Genomic DNA, 22,515 nt, shown 5'->3' with positions numbered 1-22,515 from the left:
ATACTTTGATGAGAAAATAATAGAAGAGCCTTTTTATTCCATTTTCTGTGAAGACTCAATCCAAAATCTTTTGAAAATGAAATGCGGCCAGATTAAGGTCAAAAGTCCCAGCCCTTAAAAATATTAAATAATATTAAATAAAGGAAAGAATGAATAGCTGCCCATCTGGAGAAAAGTTATTTCATTTATAACAACCATTGTTATAAATGGAGAGACAGCTGACATAGTGTTTTGGAGGACTGATTTTTCAAATATGTGCAATTAGAGAACAGGAATGAATGGGAAAATTGCTACAAAAAGAGAAGTAAGCAGTGTTTCATCTTAGAAAATCCATAGTTGAAAATCTCAGTGTGTATCTTTTTAAAAGTCTTAGTTGTTTTTTTTTTTTTTTTTAATGTATGAAACCTCTTGGGTGTCAAAAGGATTTTAAGCAAAATAAAAATCAAAAAACATAAAGCTCTGAAAAGAAAGTTATAAATTAAATATAGAGACACATTGATCTGGATTATTATAAGCATGTGGGCAAATAGCTATTAATTTTCTGTGTGTTTTCACTCTTAGTACAGAAGCATTTTAGTTATTTTAAAGATTTATATCTATTTGATCTGGACAGTGAAAATCATGACACTTCTGTTTTCTAAGATCTTACAAGTCATTTATCAAAATAAGACATATTGGTGTCTGCCTGTTACATCAGTATTGACTCCTTTAGGAATGAATATAACTATATTATTGGCTGAAATGATCATTTTAGAGATAATTATAAGAAAAATCTCAACACTGGTTGATGGTGACACATTCAGCAGAAAAGCTTAAATATTTGTGCCAATAAGCCAATAAAATATAAACAAATTATACAACTTGATTACGACCTATATTTATGAAAATCTTTTAAGTTAAAACTTAAAAATAGAGACTTAAAAAGATTTTGCAGATAATGAAGTCTTGTGGGGAAGAAGCCTGTTTACAAGCCCAGAAAAAGCAATGGTGAAGAAGAGAAATTTTGAAAGCGTGGTTCTGGCCTTGGGCCAGGCCTGGGCAGTGACCATGTGAGCTGTCAGCAAGAGCTGTCCTCACTGGGCCTCGCTGCCCTTCACTTTCAAAAACAGAAAGCAACAAAGTTTGTCAGAAGTGCCAAATTTATATTTCAGAGTAAAATAATACACACATCCTACATTTGAGTAGAAAATTTGACCTTGATTTTTAAATGTCATTATCTGCAAAGAGTCGGATGTGACGTAGCAAGTAAGCAACAACAACAAAACCTAAATAACGTGAACCCATATTTTAGAGTTTATGTTCTCTAATTCTATCCTCTGCCCACCGTTTACTCCTAATGAGATATCTGGCCTGATAACTTTGAATTTCACAGTTTATTTTTTTTCTGCCAATTTCATTTTACTTCTTGTTGATATATTTTTAAAAAACAACAGCAACTATATTTAGTCCAGATAGAGTAACATGAACCGACTTTTCCAGAATAGAGAGCAGTGCCCAGCAGTCTACTGCACACTTTATGTTCTTTATCTCATCGAAACCTCAGTGCACATCCACACCAGGCACTGTTAATGTCATTTTACAAATAAGCAAGTTGATGCGCAAAGAGGTTAAAAAATTTGCCCAAAGTCTCAAAGCTAATAAGTGGCAGAGCAGAGACATGAATTGAGTTCTGATTATCCTCAACACTTGCAGATAAAATTCTTCAAATTTCTTGAATCCTGGTTGTACACCTTATAATATTAGTACATCTATCACTTTATTGATGAGGAAGTTTGCGCTAAGCTAAACTAAACGTGATATGTTTCAGTTCAGTTCAGTTCAGTCGCTCAGTCGTGTGATATGTTTAGGCTTAACTAAATATGAAGGTTTTGTTTTGACTGATTAAGATCAAAAGGCAGCAAGGGAAATTTTTTTAGAGAGGCTGTCAAGGAACTGAAATTTAAAGTACAACACTTGGGCTGAGAGTGAATCAAATGTCAGCAAAGGACATGCTCCCTCAAGAGCACACAGTTCTTTGCCCTCATCCTTCGTGAAGGGGGCTTGGCGGGAGGAACGATTCCATGATCTCACAGCCACCACTTGTTTCCGTTTTCCATCCTCGTGAAATCCCAATCCCGTTCCCATCATGCCGGCTCTGGCATCTTTTCCACTCCATTGACCCAAAGAAGGAACACAATTTTTTTCTCTTTATTTCTCCAAGTGATCAATACTGAAGGTTATTGTGTGTGATAGAATCCAAGCTGAGTCTTTGAGAGGATCAGAGAGGGTTAGCAGAGTACACAAACACATAAAAGGACAGAATGTGATGGATCATCTGGTTACTATGACAGGTCAGACCTAACTACACAGTAGAGAGCTCTCTGAGAAGTAACCTTTCAGCTATTACACAGAATATCCAAAGACAGATGTATACATCTAAAAAGACTGAAAATCTCTAAACCATAATGGTGAGAGTGGTAAAAGATCTTAGCAGTGTTTTCTTCTTTACATATATTCTTAAAAATTTATATGATAAATAAAACTTTTAAATGTGAACATATAAAAATTAATCATTGAATAAATATAGATACAGATGAAATACTTTCTTATAGCCCATGTTCATAAAACATACTCAGAGTATTCTGAGTAGTGAAACAGCTACAAACTTTATTTAAGCAATTTATATAATATTTTATTTATATATAAATTTTATTAAAAATACAGAATACTGCTGCTTATCTGATATTTTTTAAAAATATCCCATAGAATTTCACGATTTAAAAAAAAAATCCTTGGTTCAGGTAGGTGCTAGAAGAAATTAGATTGATTTCTGTTAACTTATTTGTTCATTTTATTTTTACTGATATTTTTTAATTTTAATAAATGTTTTGAATTCATTTCTTTGAAATTACAGGAAGATATGGACATTGGAACAAACCTTTTACAAATTAGAATAGATTCCAGATTAGTATTTATTTCTAACATCTTTGACCAATGTTATAAGACCATTTATGTATTTTTTCCTTCAAAATATGGAGAATCAAACATATTACCATGTAAGTAAAAAGATGATTTTTAATTGCATAGTTTAATACCTACATAAACTGCTCTATATTAAGGATTTTCACTGAGTAACTTTAAAATCAATTTAACTATCATTAGATATTTTTTATAATTCACTTAAAATAATTAAACATTCTACATCTGAAAAATATCCCTCTTATGAATATTGTGTTTTAATGACTTTCAAATGGTGTAATCAAATGATCATTTTAAAAGATGATTATTTAGAATTTCACATGTTATACTAATACCTCTCCAAATATAATCTCCTAATAAATATCTCATGAAGCTTCCAAATAAATTCAGTGGGTAAAATCCTAGACACAATAGAGTTCAAATAAATTTTAGCATTTGAGATGCATGGACCCTCATAAGTTCTACTTCAAGGGATTGTTCTTCAGAGCAATAATTGGCAAGTGATTTTAAGCAATCAGTTAGAAGTTTCCATGAGTAAGTAGGAGCCAAAATGTTGTGGGCTTGGCTCAAGGATACCTCTGTGGAATGACTGTTCAAATCCATCATGAGCAGAGTCCATTTTGCTTTATATTACACTTGTGTACTTTATCAAGGGCTCATCAACATGCAAGAGCTCTCATTCCAACTTGTAAAGCTTATAAAGAATAAGTCATGGTGGCTCTTCCAGATGATCTCCAAGACAGGAGAGAGAAGCCAGAATAAGCAACACAAGCCTGTTGCCCCACCAGTGACCTTTATCTTGAGCTTGAGTTACTTCCTGATGTAGATGTTGGAGACGGTTCATTTTGTATGTGACTTCAATCCAAACCAGCTCCCTAAAATGAGGTGAAAATGAAACTTTTGATCCTTTGGGCCCAAAGGAGGAGTAAGATATGATGAGTGCAACTGCTAAATGAGGTTCACTGGAACTTTTGGCAGGATTTTCCTTTTCTCCTTGTGTATAACATGGGCTCACCTTCTGAGAGTCAAAGTAGAGAAAAAGTCAATGTGGTATTTACATCCAAATTCAAATACCTTCAATTCACATCTGCTGAACAAGGATCATCTATTTCAAGAGATAAGAGAGCTCTTTAATGAGAGACTTGCTGCCAGCAGTTTTCCTGTAAAGCCTGGAGCAATGTGTGTCTAGAACCATTGTGTTAAATGGGATAAGGGAAGGAGCTGGTGAGATGAGGTCATGAGAACAGAAGAACTTTCTTGGAATGTTATTAAACTTATTAATGTCTTAGTTTGACTCTATGATGTAGAATTCAGCTAGCTTATCTCAGATGGTTTCCAATTCAACAGATAGTTGAATGGTCCCAAACTATAGCCTGTACCTCATCTACCTCTAGCTTCCCAGGAAACCCAGAAATTCAGCACAGGGCCCTCTTCAACCACAAAGCTTCATACAGGGCATACACAAAAACAATCACTGCATAGGTATTTGATCAGTAAACTGGGGCCCAAGGTGTCCTTGTTCTATTTTTTTATTTCCTCAAAGATTTGATGGAAAAAGAATGGAAATAAGAAGAATAACTCTAGGGGTATTATTCATTTCAATCATCAAAATAGTTAGACAATGGAGACAAAAGGACAATTGTAAATATATCTCAATCTCATTTTTCCGAAAAGGAAGGGCTTATCAGAGTTGATTTATGGAGTGTCAGATTTAAAGAAGTTATATTCTGGGAGAATTTGCAGTTTCTCTTCCCATTGCACATCAATAGAAAAATGCCTTTAGAGGATACTGAAGGAAGAAAAAGACTTTACAATATGGTAAATAAGACTTTGTAAGCCTGAGAGAAGGTTTAGGTTTAGAAAGTGGGTGCTTTCAAAAGAGAGTCAGTGCATAAGTTTTAGCTGAGGTGGGAGATAGACAAGATGTGGACAGGAGTGGTCACATTGTACAGAGAGCTTAAGGAAAATGCAGAAAGAATGAGAGGTCCCTTAATAAGTAATGTATTAGGAAGCAATAGTAGTGATTTGAGGGATTTGAACAATCAATATATTCTCTTAAAGACACCTGAGGAATAGAACTAGGCTCATGTTTATTGATCACTTTCTATATGCCAGTTTCTCTGCTAGCAATATCCATCCTCATGAGCTTTATTTAATCATATATAGTATATATTATATGTCAAATACTTATTATAAATCCATCCTGTAAGGTATGGATTTCTCTCTCTCACTTTGACATATAAATTTGCACCCCTATTTTAAATGAGGAGAGACTGATATTCAAAGTCAATATCTTGCCAAAACTCACACTGCTATTGAAGACCAGGTTGACAGCAATGGCAGTAGTGGCCAGTTATGCAAGTGTGGATCAAAAGAAGTAGAAACAACAGAGTCTGAATGAAAGCTTGGGAATTTGGCTTCATCTCAGATCACATGTACTGCTTCTCCCAGGAGCTCTCACACACTCTCCCTGAGCTCAACACAGTCACTACACTTCCTGGCCCATGTCTTGATGTCTTTTAATATGTCTGTTGACCCCTCTTGGCATTGAGCTCCCTAGAAGCAAAAGCAGAGTTAGAATATATATATATTTGATACCTTGCTTCACTTTCTTTTCATTTAAATCTAGGTAACTAATAGTGAAATGTAAATACAAACCAAAGAGTGTGTGTGTGTGTTTGAAAGACTGGCTGTAACTTTTTCTGCAGAGAGTGTCCATTACACATGAAATGATTCGAGCTTCTTAGAATCCCACCCTGGGCCTGCATGAACCTGTTTCTCCAGTCTCATCCCCTGTTTCTGTCCCTCTATAACCTTTATTCCAAACCCATTGTCTTCTGTCTGTTCTGGAACAAGCCAAGTATATTCCTACCTGGTGTCTTTGCAGGGCTTGTTCCATTTTAACATTCAAGTTGTCGCTTCTTCCAGGAGGCTTTCAACAGTAACCATCTATGAAATGCCTCCCCCACCCCCAAGTACTGTTACGCTCATTCCATGCATATTGACCTCTGAATTAATTTATTTGTTTGATGATTAACTTGCTTTTCTTTCATCTTAGCACTGGAATATCAAGCTACATGGAAGTAGCTTTTCATTTCACTTTTGGACCTCCAAAGCCTGGTGCATGATAAGTGCTTAATAAATATTTATGAATAAGTGAATGAATTGATCACCCAACTCGCCATCTTGCTGGGTAGCATTATCAATTAGAATGGAGATACCTGAAAATAATAGCTAATAATTGTTAACTTTTTATTAATGTATTAGTATATTCTGGGCACTGTTCTAAGTGCTTTATGTGGATTAATACATTTAATTGTCAGAGAAACCTAAGTGAAAGTCACTCAGTCATGTCTGACTCTGCAATCCTATACAGTCCATGGAATTCTCCAGGCCAGAATGCTGGAGTTGGTAACTGTTCCCTTCTCCAGGGGATCTCCCCAACCCAGGGAGTGAACCCAGGTCTCCCCCATTGCTGGACGATTCTTTACCAGCTGAGCCACCAGGGAAGCCCTAACATGGTCACAATTTTGCACATGAAAAGCTAAGACCCTTAGACTATGTAGTTTTTAGCATAGAACATGGTACAATGTAGGTACAAGAGAATAAGTTACACAGAATGAATGAAAGCATCAGGTTTTCTGACTTATCACCTGGCCTATGATATAGTTCCTTGAAACTCATTGCCTGATATAGTTCCTAAAACTCATTTCAACACACCCACTGTGCAGAAATTTGCGCTTTACCTTCAGGATTTTGCAACCACTGTGTGGTGTAAGCCATCACCTGCAGCATTAAGTGCGTCAACCCCTCTGGTCTCACAGAGCCCTCTCCGTAATTGTGTTAACGCTCATAGCACATTCACAGTGAAAACGTGTGTTTACTTGTCTGTCTCTCTGAGGAGATGGAGTCTTCCAGAGCAGGGACACTGTTTTCTCGCCCAGCTCTCATCCGTGACTGTCATAGCCCGAACACAGGGCAGAGTCTCAGAAAGTATTCGCTGGACACCACTGCCCATAAACTGAAAAAGAAATTAATTGCTAGTTCATCCAAACATAAGAATCCAATTTTCACCAGTAAAATGTGTTTTCAAATAATCTCCAAATGACTAGTATGATCAAAATAGTATTTTTGGCTTTTCTTATGGAATAATCAGGTTAATCAGCTGTATATTTCATATTTACTCATGTCAGAGATAGGCATCTTGCAAAATATACATTAGCCTTTGAAATGTACATGAATGTGACTTTTTTGGGCCACGTTATTAAAAGTGTCACTATGAGGTTTTGGATTCCCTTCATATATAAATCGCAGCTCATTAAGTCACTCCCCTAATACACAGTTAGTTCATTCTATTGATAGATAAGAAAACCTCTAGCGGTTCAGCATTGGGATTTGGTTAAGCAGATCATCTACAACAGTGGATGTTTCTCTAAGGCTTATCTGATTAATCCAAACCTCTGGAGTCTACTATACTGAGCTAGAAATTTTAGAAGGAGAGGTATTCTCATAATATTTTTCAACACAATTTGTTTCTGGCTTTAGCCAAAAATAACGTAAAAGAGATCTGTCGACACATTAAGGTTCAAAATTAGATTAAAAAAAAAAAAAAAAAGACATGGAGGAAAAATAAAGTCTTTGAAATTTAAAAAAGTTCCAGTCTGGGTTGCAGTTCAAACAATAATAAAGCCACAACACGAGGGTAAGTGCATCAGACAGTCATCCTTTATTTTAACAGGTTACGGTGCAGTCCCCTCTCAGGTAGGAACTGAGTCCATCCAGTCTTTCTCTGCCTCTGGCAAATTCATCTCAGCTAAAAGGTCTAGGAGATGATGAGAAGATACGAATTCTGAGGAGGGCAGCCTATAATAGCAAACGCAATAACAGGAAGTAGGTGGTAGACACAGCATTAAAATGGGCCTTAAGTGTGAACTCGAGGGGGTGGGGAAAAAAAGTGAAAATAAATCCGTGGTGGAGGCCAAGGAGCACAGCAATTCTTCTGCCCTGAGGAGGAAGGCTTTGCCTGCATATTTGGAGAATGTTGATTTTCCCCTGTCAGGCAACTTTAATTGAATCCAGCCTCCTAGGAGTGACCAAAACAATGTAAGGAACCATCTGCCCTTGAACAAAGTATCTAGTTTGCACACCTACAGATAATTTAACATTTCCCAAAGCATTTAAAATGGTTTTGGCAATATAGGAATTATTTTGCCTTTAGTGTGCTGCAAAGCAAAAGCACAATTTAATTATCTTAATTTGGTATATTAAACACTTGTTTGAAGTGGACTAGAATTCCAGGAAGCTTGTAAGACTAAGGTCCAGTGGCATTACCTAGGGACATAATTCCATGCAAAGTGGAGCATAAATAAAATCACAATACACAGAGCCTGTATAAGAAGGTGGGGTGGGGCGGGGAGTGGAAAACTTACCAATCTAGAGTCGATCTCTTAAAAAAGGCATTTGGTAAGGTTATGGTATTTGCCCATAGATGCTATAGTGTAAAAAACTAAATGGAGAAAACCTTTTCAGTTTCCTTTTTTTATTTTTAAAACTGAATTGGTATCATGTACCATGATCATTCCCCTTATTCATTGGGCTCGTTCTATGTTTTGTTTCCTTAAAGAACAAACAACAAATTCTAGTCCATTTTCTGAAAAAGACACTTGAAGTGATTTGCTTGAATGGAGCCCAAAATCATGTGAGTGGAGCAAAATGCATAATACTTCAAGGCACGAAGAGAGAGTGGAATAGCATGAATCTTGCTGGTGGTGGTGTTTTTAATTTTTCCTACAACGGAGTGACTGAACTGAACTGAATCCCCCATATTCTCATGACACTTGTAAGGTTCTGTTTACCCCTGATTTTTAAATAAAACGGTCTTTTCCCATAGTTCCTAAAAGGATTTCAAGCAAAACGAAGTACAGGTATATAATGTGCATGTGTACAACCCACCAGCCCACTTGTGAAATGTCGTGCTCATTACCGATAGTGGAGTTAGCAGGGAATTTGAAACCCATTTAGAAATGTTAGGAATTATCTCAGGAGGAGTAAGAGCCTTGTTTGGACTGAAGCCGCCTGGAAAAATATGAAAAGAAAGACTCCAAGGCTAGATGCTGTTTGTGCATCTTCATACACGGACCACAGCACAGCTGGGTAGAGATGCCTCATTCTCTTCTGGAGGAGGCACTGAGCAGAGGTGATGGAGAACAGTCGTCTACCAGCTGCACGCCCCTCCTCACCAGGGGCAGCACAGAAGGTGAAAGAACCGTTTATGATTGAACAGTTTCTTCCTATTCACACCACACTGCACACAAAGTTATGAACCCCACAGCAAGGTTGATTGCCATTTTCTTTTTTATGTTCTTCCAAATCTCAGGAGAGTTGGAACCAAGAATGAAAGATGGAGAACTACTACAGGGAAGACAGTAAGGGCTTTCAGGGGGCCGCTGCTGCCCAGAGCATCTTTCAAAATGGAAACCATCATAACAACTTGGGCGTGGCAGCGGCCTTGGAGCCCTGGATGCCATCTTGCACTCCAGACCCGTAGAAACTGGATGCGTCTCTGTGGGGAGTAGAATCTGGGCCACACACGGGGGCAGGTCAGGCAGGAGGACACGGGCAGTCTGCCAAGCCACACCAGGAGGGGAGACACCCACCACTTTCTGATTCTAACCACAGGTTGGGGATTCCCAGATACATAAGTCTTTCATGACAGCTTTGTGGTGTAGACACAGGTTTAGGCTGTTGTGGCAAGTCAGCCCTGGCAATTTTTGGACTTTCCCGCTGGATCTGAAACACCTCTGAGAAGGCTTCCCTGAGGTCCGCAGTGGGTAGCTAGCACAACTGACCACAGTGCTTTCCTCTCTGAATTTCTGGATTCATGGTTCTCCCCTTGGGATGTGCTGGTAACCAACGTCCAGCAAGGACCCTGTACCAAAGGAATGATGCAGCGTGAAGACAAGATGTTAAATAAGTAATATCCAGATAAATCTTGCATGACAATTGTGATAAAAGCTGTGAGGAAGTGCAGGATATTGAGAAAGCAGAGCTCATATATTCTATATCACTGATTCATCACTCAGCATTTAACACTAACTGCTTTCTATGGAGGAGAAGGCAATGGCACCCCACTCCAGTACTCCTGCCTAGAAAATCCCATGGATAGAGGAGCCTGGCAGGCTGCTGAGGGTTGGACACGACTGAGCGACTTCACTTTCACTTTTCACTTTCATGCATTGGAGAAGGAAATGGCAACCCACTCCAGTGTTCTTGCCTGGAGAATCCCAGGGATGGGGGAGGCTGGTGGGCTGCCGTCTATGGGGTCACACAGAGTTGGACACGACTGAAGTGACTTAGCAGCAGCTTTCTATGGGGAATGAGTTTTCCTGCTCTGGACAGGTCCCTAACCTTTCTGGGTGACCTGTTAATTCATGATTATTGACAGTGACTTGACCTCAGAGAGTATCACTTTGCAGAGATCTTTGATTAGAGCCATACAGGGGCACGTGAAGGTTTACTCTGAACTGAATCGTGTTAAAGAAACGCAGCTCTGGAACAAAGAGGATGGAGGGGATGTGATTAGAGCAGAGCTCATTGTAGCCACTGCATTGTAGCCTGGGGCGGGGCTGCGGAGGAAGGGAAGTTCCTCTTGAGGCACGAGTGTCTACACCCTTCTCAGTTCCTATCTGAAATGTGTGGGAAAGGAAAGCAGGAAGAATGACTTTAAAAATCCTGCCCTTTCTATACCTCTAAAGGAGGAGACCCTTAGCCCATGGTTTAGCAGAGATCCATCAGGAGCCTTCAGAGACACACAGTTAGCAGTGGAACCAAGGAGCAGGTAGAAAGTTACATACCTTTTCTGGAAAAAAAATAAGCGAGGAGAATTGAGTTGCGGTGAGGGAATGCTGGGGGTACAGAGAAAGGAAACCTAAGAAACCCCTGCCAACTCTTTGTGCTAAACACCAGCCGTTCAGTGATGAGGAGAATTCAGGAAAACAGGATGTGCTCAGCTCTGCAGGATAATGCGACTGACGACGGAAGCAGGGGATTTGCCCACGAAGCCTCCTTTCTCTTCTCGGGACACAGCACCACCCGGGCCCACCCCTGCTCCAGAGCAGGCAAGTGCCAGCTCAGCTTCCCTCCTTCACTGAAACTCTGCGCTGACTTTCCAGGGTTCACGCCAGGCACGTGGGCCAAGCCCCGAGCCCCCTTCCCACTGCTGGAAAGGGTGCTCCTCCTCTCCTGCTGCATAAAGGGGACTCCGCTCAGGCCCCCTATCAGTGGAGATGGAGACTGCACGCAGACCAGCCACATCGCTGCTGAGCTTTGTCCTTCATCAAAAACACAACCACCACCACAAGGATGTCCCACAGTTCTGGCTGCATGGCTCTCCAGAAATAGAGTATCTGTGAAGCTGGCTTTCAGACTGTACTGTTAGAAAGATCGAATCTCTTAAACCACAGAGTGTGAAGTTGCCGAGTTCAGCGCTGTCAGGGCAGAACTCCAGGCTCCCTGCAGGTCCAGCCCTGCGGTGACAGTTGTCACACTTTCCAACTTGGCTCATAACTACTGAGACCTTTGCTGCACACTTAATGTGCAGCGCTTCTGTCCCCCACTGTTACTAATGATTGAAACAGCTCTAGAAGGCAGGTGTGGGAAATGAAATATTATTGGAATAGAAGGTGATGATCACCATTAGATCTCAAGCTAAATTTTCTAGCTAGGACTTAAATCATTTAAATTTCATATAATTTCAGAGACTACTTTCTGTTCTTAAGAGAAAAACACCTTGTCCATTTTTGGGTGAATTCAAATAGAAGGAACCAGAAGAAATTATCTTTGACTGGCAGCGAAGATAAGTGGTTTTATATTTTAGCTGTCAAATGTAACTATTCCTTATAAATCCTGAATGGCAACTGATTTTCTTCTGCCCCTCCTTTTCTGGCCTTTTTTTTTTTTTTTTTAAATACCCAGGTAAGAAATTAGAATATATTTCATCTCTGGTTTAACTTTACTCAAGTACCAAACAGGATGTACAAGGTCTCCTCAAAGGGGAACCATTACTTGTTAAAACTGGAACACATGGTTAAGAATTCCTTTAATAGTCTTGCAAAAAAAAAGGTAGATCATGGGTCATTAATGACCTCTGTAGTGAAATAAAAATGAACCTCAGCACTGAAAGCAAAAAATGGAGAGGCAAAAATCTCATTAAAATAAAATCAGCCACTATGGAGAACAGTATGGAGATTTCTTAAGATGCTAGGAATAAATCTACCATATGACCCAGCAATCCCACAACTGGGCATACATGCTGAGAAAAACTATAATTCAAAAAGACACATGCACCCCAATGTTCATTGCAGCACTATTTACAACAGCCAGGACATGGAAGCAATCTAAATGTCCATCAATAAGTAAATGGATAAAGAAGATGTGGCCCATATATACAATGGATTATTACTCAACCATCAGAAGGAGTGAAACTAAGTCCATTGAAGTGATGTGGATGAACCTAGAGTCTGTCATACAGAGTGAAGTAAGTCAGAAAAAGAAAAACAAATATTGTACATTAACACATATATATGGAATCTGGAAAAATGGTACCTATGAACCTATTTGTAGGACAAGAATAGAAACACAGATGTAAAGAACAGACTTGTGGACACAGCAGGGGGGTGGATGGGGTAGGGGCAAATTGAGAAAGTTACATTAACATATGCACACTGCTAAGCTGCTAAGTCACTTCAGTTGTCTCCAACTCTGTGTGACCCCATAGATGGCAGCCCACCAGGCTCCCCCGTCCCTGGGATTCTCCAGGCAAGAACACTGGAGTGGGTTGCCATTTCCTTCTCCAATGCATGAAAGTGAAGTCGCTCAGTCGTGTCTGACTCTTCGCGACCCCATGGACTGCAGCCCACTAGGCTCCTCCGTCCATGGGAGTTTCCAGGCAAGAGTATTGGAGTGGGTTGCCAGTGCCTTCTCCACATATGCATACTACCACGTGTAAAATAGTTAGTGGGAACCTGCTGTATAGCACAGGGAGCTCAGTTCAGTGATCTGTGATGACCTAGAGGCATGGGATGGCAGGGGGAATGGGAGTGAGACCCAAGAGAAAGGGGATGTACGTATACTTATGGCTGGTTCATGTGGTTGCACAGCAGAAACTAATACAGCATTGTAAAGCAATTATCCTCCAATAAAAAAATGAAATGAAATAAAAATGGGACTCTTTTGCCTCTTTCCCTTTAAAGTAGGGTACCATCTAGAAAGGAAATGTCAGTTGCAATAGGATGATTCAATACACCAAGAACTTGACTGCAGCAATCTGGGTGCATTTGTGGTGACAACTACAGTGGCTAATGAATGTGCACCCTCTGTTTGTGGAACCAGGGAGTATTAGAAGGATAAGGGAGATCTCCATGATCTTCAGACTGTGCTCCAGTAAAACTAGGATTCAGAGAAGAATGTTCTGGGCCACTGCCAGGCTTGGGGGGGTTACAGGGAGGTCATCCAAGAAGATAAGATTCTTGCTCCTCAGCTCTGTATCTACCTCATCATCTCTACTTCGATTTATCTGTCATGCTCCAACCACTTGAGCAGTGCCCAACACATAGTTGGTACTCAATAAGTATTTATCGAATGACAGAATGAATAGATATTTGTAGAAACTGAAATTCTGCTTAAGATTACATAGTTAAAGGACCACAGCTAAAAGGAAAGAAGGAAGAAAAGATTGAGTTCAGTACCCTGAAACATCTAGCCTGGGGGGTGAAATATCTAGCCCAAAGTGACAACACATTACTGTCTGAATCTACTCCAAACCATCTGATCTTCCTTATAACACACTTGCATCTTCTCTTCACAGATTTATAGCTCATGGAACTATGGTGCTGTCACCCTGGTTCTGCTTGCAAAGCTCCAGATTTGCCTCTGTCTACATCCTCCAGCACCACAGTTCAAAAGCATCAATTCTTCAGCGCTCAGCCTTCTTCACAGTCCAACTCTCACATCCATCCATGACCACAGGAAAAACCATAGCCTTGACTAGACGAACCTTTGTTGGCAAAGTAATGTCTCTGCTTTTGAATATGCTATCTAGGTTGGACATAACTTTCCTTCCAAGGAGTAAGCGTCTTTTAATTTCATGGCTGCAGTCACCATCTGCAGTGATTTTGGAGCCCCAAAAAATAAAGTCTGACACTGTTTCCACTGTTTCCCCATCTATTTCCCATGAAGTGATGGGACCGGATGGTTCTGAACTGTGGTGTTGGAGAAGACTCTTGAGAGTCCCTTGGACTGCAAGGAGATCCAACCAGTCCATTCTGAAGGAGATCAGCCCTGGGATTTCTTTGGAAGGAATGATGCTAAAGCTGAAACTCCAATACTTTGGCCACCTCATGAGAAGAGATGATTCATTGGAAAAGACTCTGATGCTGGGAGGGACTGGGGGCATGAGGAGAAGGGGACAACAGAGGATGAGATGGCTGGATGGCATAGCTGACTCGATGGATGTGAGTCTGAGTGAACTCCGGGAGTTGGTGATGGACAGGGAGGCCTGGCGTGCTGCGATTCATGGGTTCCCAAAAAGTCGGACACGACTAAGCGACTGAACTGAACTGAACTGAAATCTTCCAAGCCCTGACTCAAGCACTTTGTAATGGAATTACAGTCAGTGAGGTGTTGTTAGTAAGCAAAGAAAGCATCTAAATACTGTTTTATATATAATGGCTGGTTAAAGACCACAATCCATCAATCTTTCTCTTTAAACAGAAAGAGAAAAATCAAAACCATGGTGTGTCTGCCTTTCCCTTGTTTCTTTAATCTCTTGGTTCTCTCCCTTATGGAAGCAAAGGGCTAAATCCCTAAAACAGAGCCCATTTGGGATGTTTCCACCATGGCTCATACAGGAAACACCAGAAAGATCGTGAAGGAGCTGGGTCCTGAGAGAGTTCTAACCCAGGTTACACACTCCAGAGAGTGAAATGTGTCTGATAACATTCAGAAGAAAAATAACATTAAATTATGGGGGGTTACCCAAATAAATTCCATCCCAGTAATCTCTTACTAATACTTGGATTTCAGTTAAAAACTACTTACTGTGAATCTATCATCTTTCATATAATCTTTCTTTAGCTATATTTTTGTCTTGATTAGTAATTAGATGTTATTTATTGATCTGAAAATGGTTACCATTACCCAATGCAATATTAGTCATTAATTTGCCTAAATTGCTAATACTGTGATTGGTAATCCATGGATTTGGTCATAGCTCAAGCCAGCACAATGCCAAGTCAATTATTAGCATACAATTGACTTGAATGACCCTTGAAGAGTCTAGAAGTATTAAAAAAGAAAAGTTTTCATCACTTTCTTAAATCTAAAAATTAAGCATTTTTTTTAGATACTAGAAGCTTTAAATACATCCTTATTTCCTCACAATCAGGTATAATTGTTAAAATTTTATTCATGCAAGAAATATTCAATTTAAATGGGTATTTCTAAATATTCTTAACTTCCCAGATTTCTAAATATTCTTAATAAAATAAATTAGACTAGCTTGAAGTTTAAAATACATGAAAATAATATAAAATAAAATAGTAATATAAATGATAGCCTGAAGGAAGAAAGCGTTGGTATTTTAGAACATGGGAAAAACACGTATTTATCCAGATATACACTTTTCTAGTATTCTCACCAAATTACTCTTGTTCATGGATTGTGTATCTTGGCTAAACAACTTCTAAGAAAAGAAAACTCCACTTTACCTCTGGATCCAATTTTCCAGTATAATGCGTTAGTTCAAAGTACACCAGCATTGACTTCATCCAGTGCCAAGAAGTTAAAATTATGCTATTAAGGTTACAGCAGAAACATTTGAAATTGCTTGGTAGATGGTTCACTTGCTTTCCTTTTTCTTTCAGCAGGAATCAGTACTGCCTTTTGCATGCTGTTCTCTGAGTTTTATTAAATATCAACAGAAGTGCAACAACATGATCACTGCCATTAGCTAGAATAACTGCAACCCAGAAACCTAGACCATGGTTTTCTACGCTAGATCTTCAAGTCATATTGATGCTGAGCAGACTGCATGGAAATCGAGACTTCCATCTGTCTCACTGAAAACCAGCATACTTTACCTCTCCAAGACCACCCCCTTCACACATACTTCACTTGGTTTTCACAGGGTTACGTGTGTGGAAGGAATTTTAAATCCATCTACAAAGAGAAGTTTGATTAACTTAGCATTCGTCAAACATCTTCCTGATGTTACAGGTTGTAACAGTGACCTCGGCAGTGTCCAGCCCTCCAACAGCCTCACCACGTGTGGATAAAGTGAACCTGTAGGATAGGATGCAAATTTAATAGTAAATGGGCAATTCCAATAAAAGAAAAAAGTGATCTGGTTCTGGTTCTGAGGAAAGGGAGGGGTAAATGGAGCATTCCATGGGAAAGTAACAGGATAAGAGGAGGTCAAGGTTAAGAGAGAGCTGAGAACTGAAAGTGGTTTGAAAGACTCCAGATAGACTACTGTGTTGTGTGGTGGGGGAGGCAGGGGAGGCAGGGAAAGGCAGGAGGAGAGGTGAGGATGCAAATAGTGGGGTGGAATCAGGGAGCCAGAGTATGACGGCCTTCCAAGTTACATCCGGAGGGTGTTGGCTCTGTCTTTAGGACAATGAGATCATTGAAAGGACTTGAGTAGGAAAAGGTAGCCACATTTACATTTGGAAAGATAATTCTAGAGTCTGTATAAGGAATGATTTCTCTTGTTGAGAGACCATTAGAAAACAGCAGGAAGAGAGAGAACGGCTCAGCCAGAGAAAGGAGGTGATGGAAGATGATACAAAGGATGAGCCAATTTAATATAAAGATGGATGGAACCGACAGCCATTCAGATTCTCTGGACATCAGGGCAACAAGGAAGATTCAAGGATGGAGCTTCATAGTATTTCCTTGGCTACCAAGCGGAGGGTGGTGCCATCCAGGGAGATGGTGAATACTTGAAAAAGAGCAAATTTCAGCAGCAGAAAGTTGGTCAAATGATCAAAAAAGCAGTACAAAGTGAGATATTAGAAGTACCTTTGGAAAAATATAGGTAGGATTTATAGAAACTGCCAAGTCTTTATTATTGTTAGAGAAGGACACATTAATAATTATTATGCTAATTATAGCCAATTTCATAAGAACAAAGTTTTCCCACATTAGATATTATTTCCCTGACCCCCACTTTTTGCTTGTTTCTCAAAGTCTCAATAATAATCATTTGGTCATAATGATCTCTTCATTATTCTATCAGGCCTTCAGATCCTCCAATCTGCAACACAGTTATAAATACCTGCTCAGATATGAAGAAAAACATTATACATTTTGGCATCTGAAGTACTTTTAAAGGATTAAATTCATGTAATTTAAATGGACTAATCAACAAATGTCTTGCCTTATGTCTTAATATCCTATGGAATGGTCTTGCCTTGGTAGTTAACACCAGACTATGGGTTACAGAGGGAGAGCATCTATTGAGTGAGATTTCAGGGAGAAACCAAGTCCTGAGAACTTCAGGCATTCCTGGCATTACATATAAGCATGGGGCTAGGTTCTGGAGGGAAAGCAAGGTGTGAGAAATGATCCCTAAATCGTGAGAGTCCACTGCCTTTCTCTGGATCAGGAGATTAGATAGATAGATAGACAGACAGACAGGTAGACTTCCCTGGTGGCTCAGTGGTAAAGAATCCGCCTGTTAATGTAAGAAATGCGGGTTCAGTCCTTGGGTTGGGAAGATCCCCTGGAGAAGGAACTGGCAATCCATTCTCGTATTCTTGCCTGGAAAATCCCATGGAGAGAGGAGCCTGGTGGGCTACAGTCCACAGGTTCGTAAAAGAGTCAGACATGACTTAGTGACTAAACAACAATTTAGTCTGTCAATAGACAGACAATGTAAGTTGGAGTTTTTTTGGTTGTCTAAAATTGCATAGTGATATGGAACATGTTGCTGAATTAGAGAGGAATTAACTCTCTCTTTATAGGAGAATTTTTTCACCCTGTCACCCAAAGTAAGAAATTTTAAAATATATATAAAGAATATAGTCAACTTAAATGATACACATATACAGACTGCTTGGTATGTAACAAAAAGCTGCCTCCAGGGAGTAAGATAGAAAAGAGAAGTATAATTCCAATGCCCATTACAAATTCAGTTCAGCTGATAATAAGTGATACCCAGCAATAGCTTGTGATTTCCTGAAAACATAGTCCAGATGTACGAGAGGGTGTGTGCTTAGGAGTAAATCCCCATTGAAGTTTCAAATCCTCAGTGAATCTTTCCTACCCTTACCCCAATATCATGGCCCCTTGTTGATGACATTTAGACTTCTTGCTAATTGTGCTCACTGTACTTATTTTTCAACTTTCTTAGTTTCCATCTGACTCTATTGCTAGAACATAAGACCAATAAAAACAGGAACCAGGTCTGTCTTGTTTCCCTATATCCCTGAAACCTGGCCCAGAGTATAACATTTGGTGACATATATCTTTGTCAAAAAATATTACTCACATAGGATTTTGACATTAAAATAAAGATTTGACATTCTTTCACATGGAATCATAACTATTCCATATTAATCACTATGCTTTCAACTTCTTATAAATTAATTATAAGGCAATTCCACCTTCAACAAAGTAACAAATCTATCATTCCTAAGGTTTTTCTTCAATCTTCCTGAAATCTAGGATCTTCAATGACATAAACTGCATTTATTTGTCTTATTTCAAACCTTGATGCAACATCTAACACATAGCAGAGATGCAATAAATATTTATTTTAAAAAGGAGAAAAAAAGAAAAGACAGCTAGGGAAGCTTTTAGTTGTTCTATATTTAATAGGGACATTTTCTTAGAGAAAAAGTACTTTTCATTTCAATGGTCTATTGATTATTTAAAAATTAATCATCAAAAGTAACATTTAATAGTGATTGGTCATTATTAAATATTTATTATTTATATATTTATTATATGTTTTATATATATTATTATATATATATTTAATATATATATTTATATATTAATAATGATTATTAACAATCATTTAATAATGATTGGTCCTTATACCTAAGCTTTTGCTTGTGGTGGTTTTTTTTTTAATTTTATTTTATTTTTAAACTTTACAATATTGTATTGGTTTTGCCAAATATCGAAATGAATCTGCCACAGGTATACATGTGTTCCCCATCCTGAACCCTCCTCCCTCCTCCCTCCCCATACCATCCCTCTGGGTCATCCCAGTGCACCAGCCCCAAGCATCCGGTATCGTGCATCGAACCTGGACTGGGGACTCATTCCATATATGATATTATACATATTTCAAAGCCATTCTCCCAAATCATCCCACCCTCTCCCTCTCCCACAGAGTCCAAAATACTGTTCTATACATCAGTGTCTCTTTTGCTGTCTCATATACAAGGTTATTGTCACCATCTTTCTAAGTTCCATATATATGCATTAGTATACTGTATTGGTGTTTTTCTTTCTGGCTTACTTCACTCTGTATAATAGGCTCCAGTTTCATCCACCTCATTAGAACTGATTTAAATGTATTCTTTTTAATGGCTGAGTAATACTCCATTGTGTTTTTAACTACCAACATGTGTTTGGGAAAATATGTATGTTTAGGGATTATGAAAAAGACTGCTGATCTGTCTCATAGTCAAATAAAAGGGTATGTTATGGAAAAGAGGAGTACATCAATGCTGTATATTGTCACCGTGCCTATTTAACTTATATGCAGAGTACATCATGAGAAACGCTGGGCTGGAAGAAGCACAAGCTGGAATCAAGATTTCCTGGAGAAATATCAATAACCTCAGATATGCAGATGACACCACCCTTATGGCAGAAAGTGAAGAAGAAATGGAGCCTCTTGATGAAAGTGAAAGAGGAGGGTGAAAAAGTTGGCGTAAAGCTCAACATTCAGAAAACTAAGATCATGGCATCTGGTCCCATCACTTCATGGCAAATAGATGGGGAAACAGTGGAAACAGTGTCAGACTTTATTTTGGGGGGCTCGAAAATCACTGCAGATGGTGATTGCAGCCATGAAATTAAAAGACGCTTACTCCTTGGAAGAAAAGTTATGACCAACCTAAACAGCATATTAAAAAGCAGAGACATTACTTTGCCAACAAAGGTTTGTCTAGTCAAGGCTATGGTTTTTCCAGTAGTCATGTATGGATGTGAGAGTTGGACTATAAAGAAAGCTGAGCCCCAAAGAATTGATGCTTTTGAACTGTGGTGTTGGAGAAGACTCTTGAGAGTCCCTTGGACTGCAAGGAGATCCAACCAGTCCATCCTAAAGGAGATCAGTCCTGGATGTTCATTGGAAGGACTGATGTTGCAGCTGAAACTCCAATACTTTGGCCACCTGATGCAAAGAGCTGACTCATTGGAAAAGACCCTGATGCTAGGAAAGATTGAGGGCAGGAGGAGAAGGGGATGACAGAGGATGAGATGGTTGGATGGCATCACTGACTCCATGGACATGGGTTTGGGAGGACTCTGGGAGTTGGTGATGGACAGGGAGGCCTGGCACGCTGCAGTTCATAGGGTTGCAAAGAGTCAGACACGACTGAGCGACTGAACTGAACTGAACTGAATGAAAAAGAGTGTTCAGCTTTCTCTTCTTTTATCCTGAAAGAAGTGGCACCTCTTGGTATCTAAATGCCTTCCACATTATTCCCAGGGCCAATTTTAGCTACTTTTTTTTTTTTTACAACATTTATCCTCAATCCTTTATCACCTTTTGTCACTAAGCTATTTAAAATCACGTTAGATGCTCAGAGTAATCTGGCACTCTTATTCCAAAGCCTACAGGGTCTCATATATCTTGAAAGTGAGACACTGAATAAGAATAGCAGTCTTAAGTATTGTCTGGTTGGTAGGCTGGTACCTCAGTGTCTGTACCTTGTGTCAACTCAGACTGAACATGTTGAACTTAACATATGTAGTGGGAGGGAATTCTAGAGAAACAGCGAAACCCTTAGAACACCAACACACAGGAACAATTATAAAATAATTATCTTAGACACATCTTTGGCATAATAAATGTCAATAAACCCACTTTTATGATGCTTTAAATGAAGGATCTCAAAGGTATTTACAAAATCTACAATAAAAGTCAGTTTACAAAGCATATAATTTTAAAATTTAAAGTTGCATAGACTTCATATTTTTTAAAAGACAAATAACCCGATTTTATTTTATTCTATTTATTTATTTTTGAGTGGCCATGGCTCACTGCATGTGAGATCTTAGTTACCCCACCAGGGATCAAACCCACACCCCTGCAGGGGAAGCACAGAGTTGCAATCACTGGACTGCCAGGGAAGTCCCAGACTTCTTCTTTTAATGAACTCATGTGGGTGAAGAGCTTTATAAATTTGTAAACCAAAGAGTATGTTTATTTCTAGCATTCTTCTTTGAATTTAAAGATAAATTTAATTATGTACATCTTTATATATCTGCAGCAGGAAGTTATAGTATAATCTCAAGCAGTATTCTAGAAGCCAACTAACTAAAGACAATATAGTCTAACTGTAAAGAATAGAAGTTCATTACAATTTTTCCTTAGGAGAAATATGTGAATCAACCACTATATTAATGATCAGTTATTTTTACCTAAGAATATATTTCTCTGGCAACCGTATTTGTATCAGTCTAGTGTATGGTAGCTTAAATTAAGTGAAATTAATTCAGTTGGCATGTTAGACTATGATAAGAATGTGCTGATGACATGAACATTTGTCTCCTGGGTAAAGGAGGAGACTTCTTCCTATATAATGATTTGGGCTCAATGTTACCGGAACAGAGTAAGTCACATGCTAACCCACATGAGATATGATATGTCAGAAAATACTAGACCATTTGACAAAGAGCAAACAGAAACACGGAAATAAAACTATTTCCTCAAAGCCAGACCTACGGGAAGCGAACTTCCGAGCTGCTTGCCTCTGCGTGCTTTTTCTTAGCGGTACCCCAGAGAAGAGGGGTCCTTCTGAGAAGCAGGGGAGGGGAAGCCTGGTGGATTTTACCTAGTGCGTTCTGCTAGGGTGGCACATGTCAACTTTGGGGTCACATGGGATCTTGTCATTGTGCAGATTCAAATTCACTGGGTCTTAGGTGAGGCCCTAGATTCTGCATTTTGAGAAATCTTTCAAATGATGCAGATGACCCTTGTCTGTGGGTCTTTCAGACAAAGATGACCTTTGTCTGAAACTCACTTTAATGGCTATATTCTAGGTGAAAGGAAGAGGAAATTCTCTTTCTTTTTTACATGTTTTCTTATTTCCTCAACTCTCCTAACCTCAGGGCAGCAGGTCAGTAAAGACACAACTTCAGAACACTGTGAATACAGAACACTTTTGAAAGGAGGAATTCAATTGACTTCAGAGAATGAACATTTAGTTAAAAAAAAAAAAATTAGATTCATTCAGACTAAAATAAAGGGATAGCCAGCCTTTGCAGTGAGATTGTCTGCCTAGAGGAATAACCATCATATCTTTGAGGACAAGC

This window comes from Bos indicus x Bos taurus, chromosome 27, assembly GCF_003369695.1.
Source record: "Bos indicus x Bos taurus breed Angus x Brahman F1 hybrid chromosome 27, Bos_hybrid_MaternalHap_v2.0, whole genome shotgun sequence".
Lineage (NCBI taxonomy): Eukaryota > Metazoa > Chordata > Mammalia > Artiodactyla > Bovidae > Bos > Bos indicus x Bos taurus.
Note: the sequence above shows the minus strand (reverse complement) of the source record.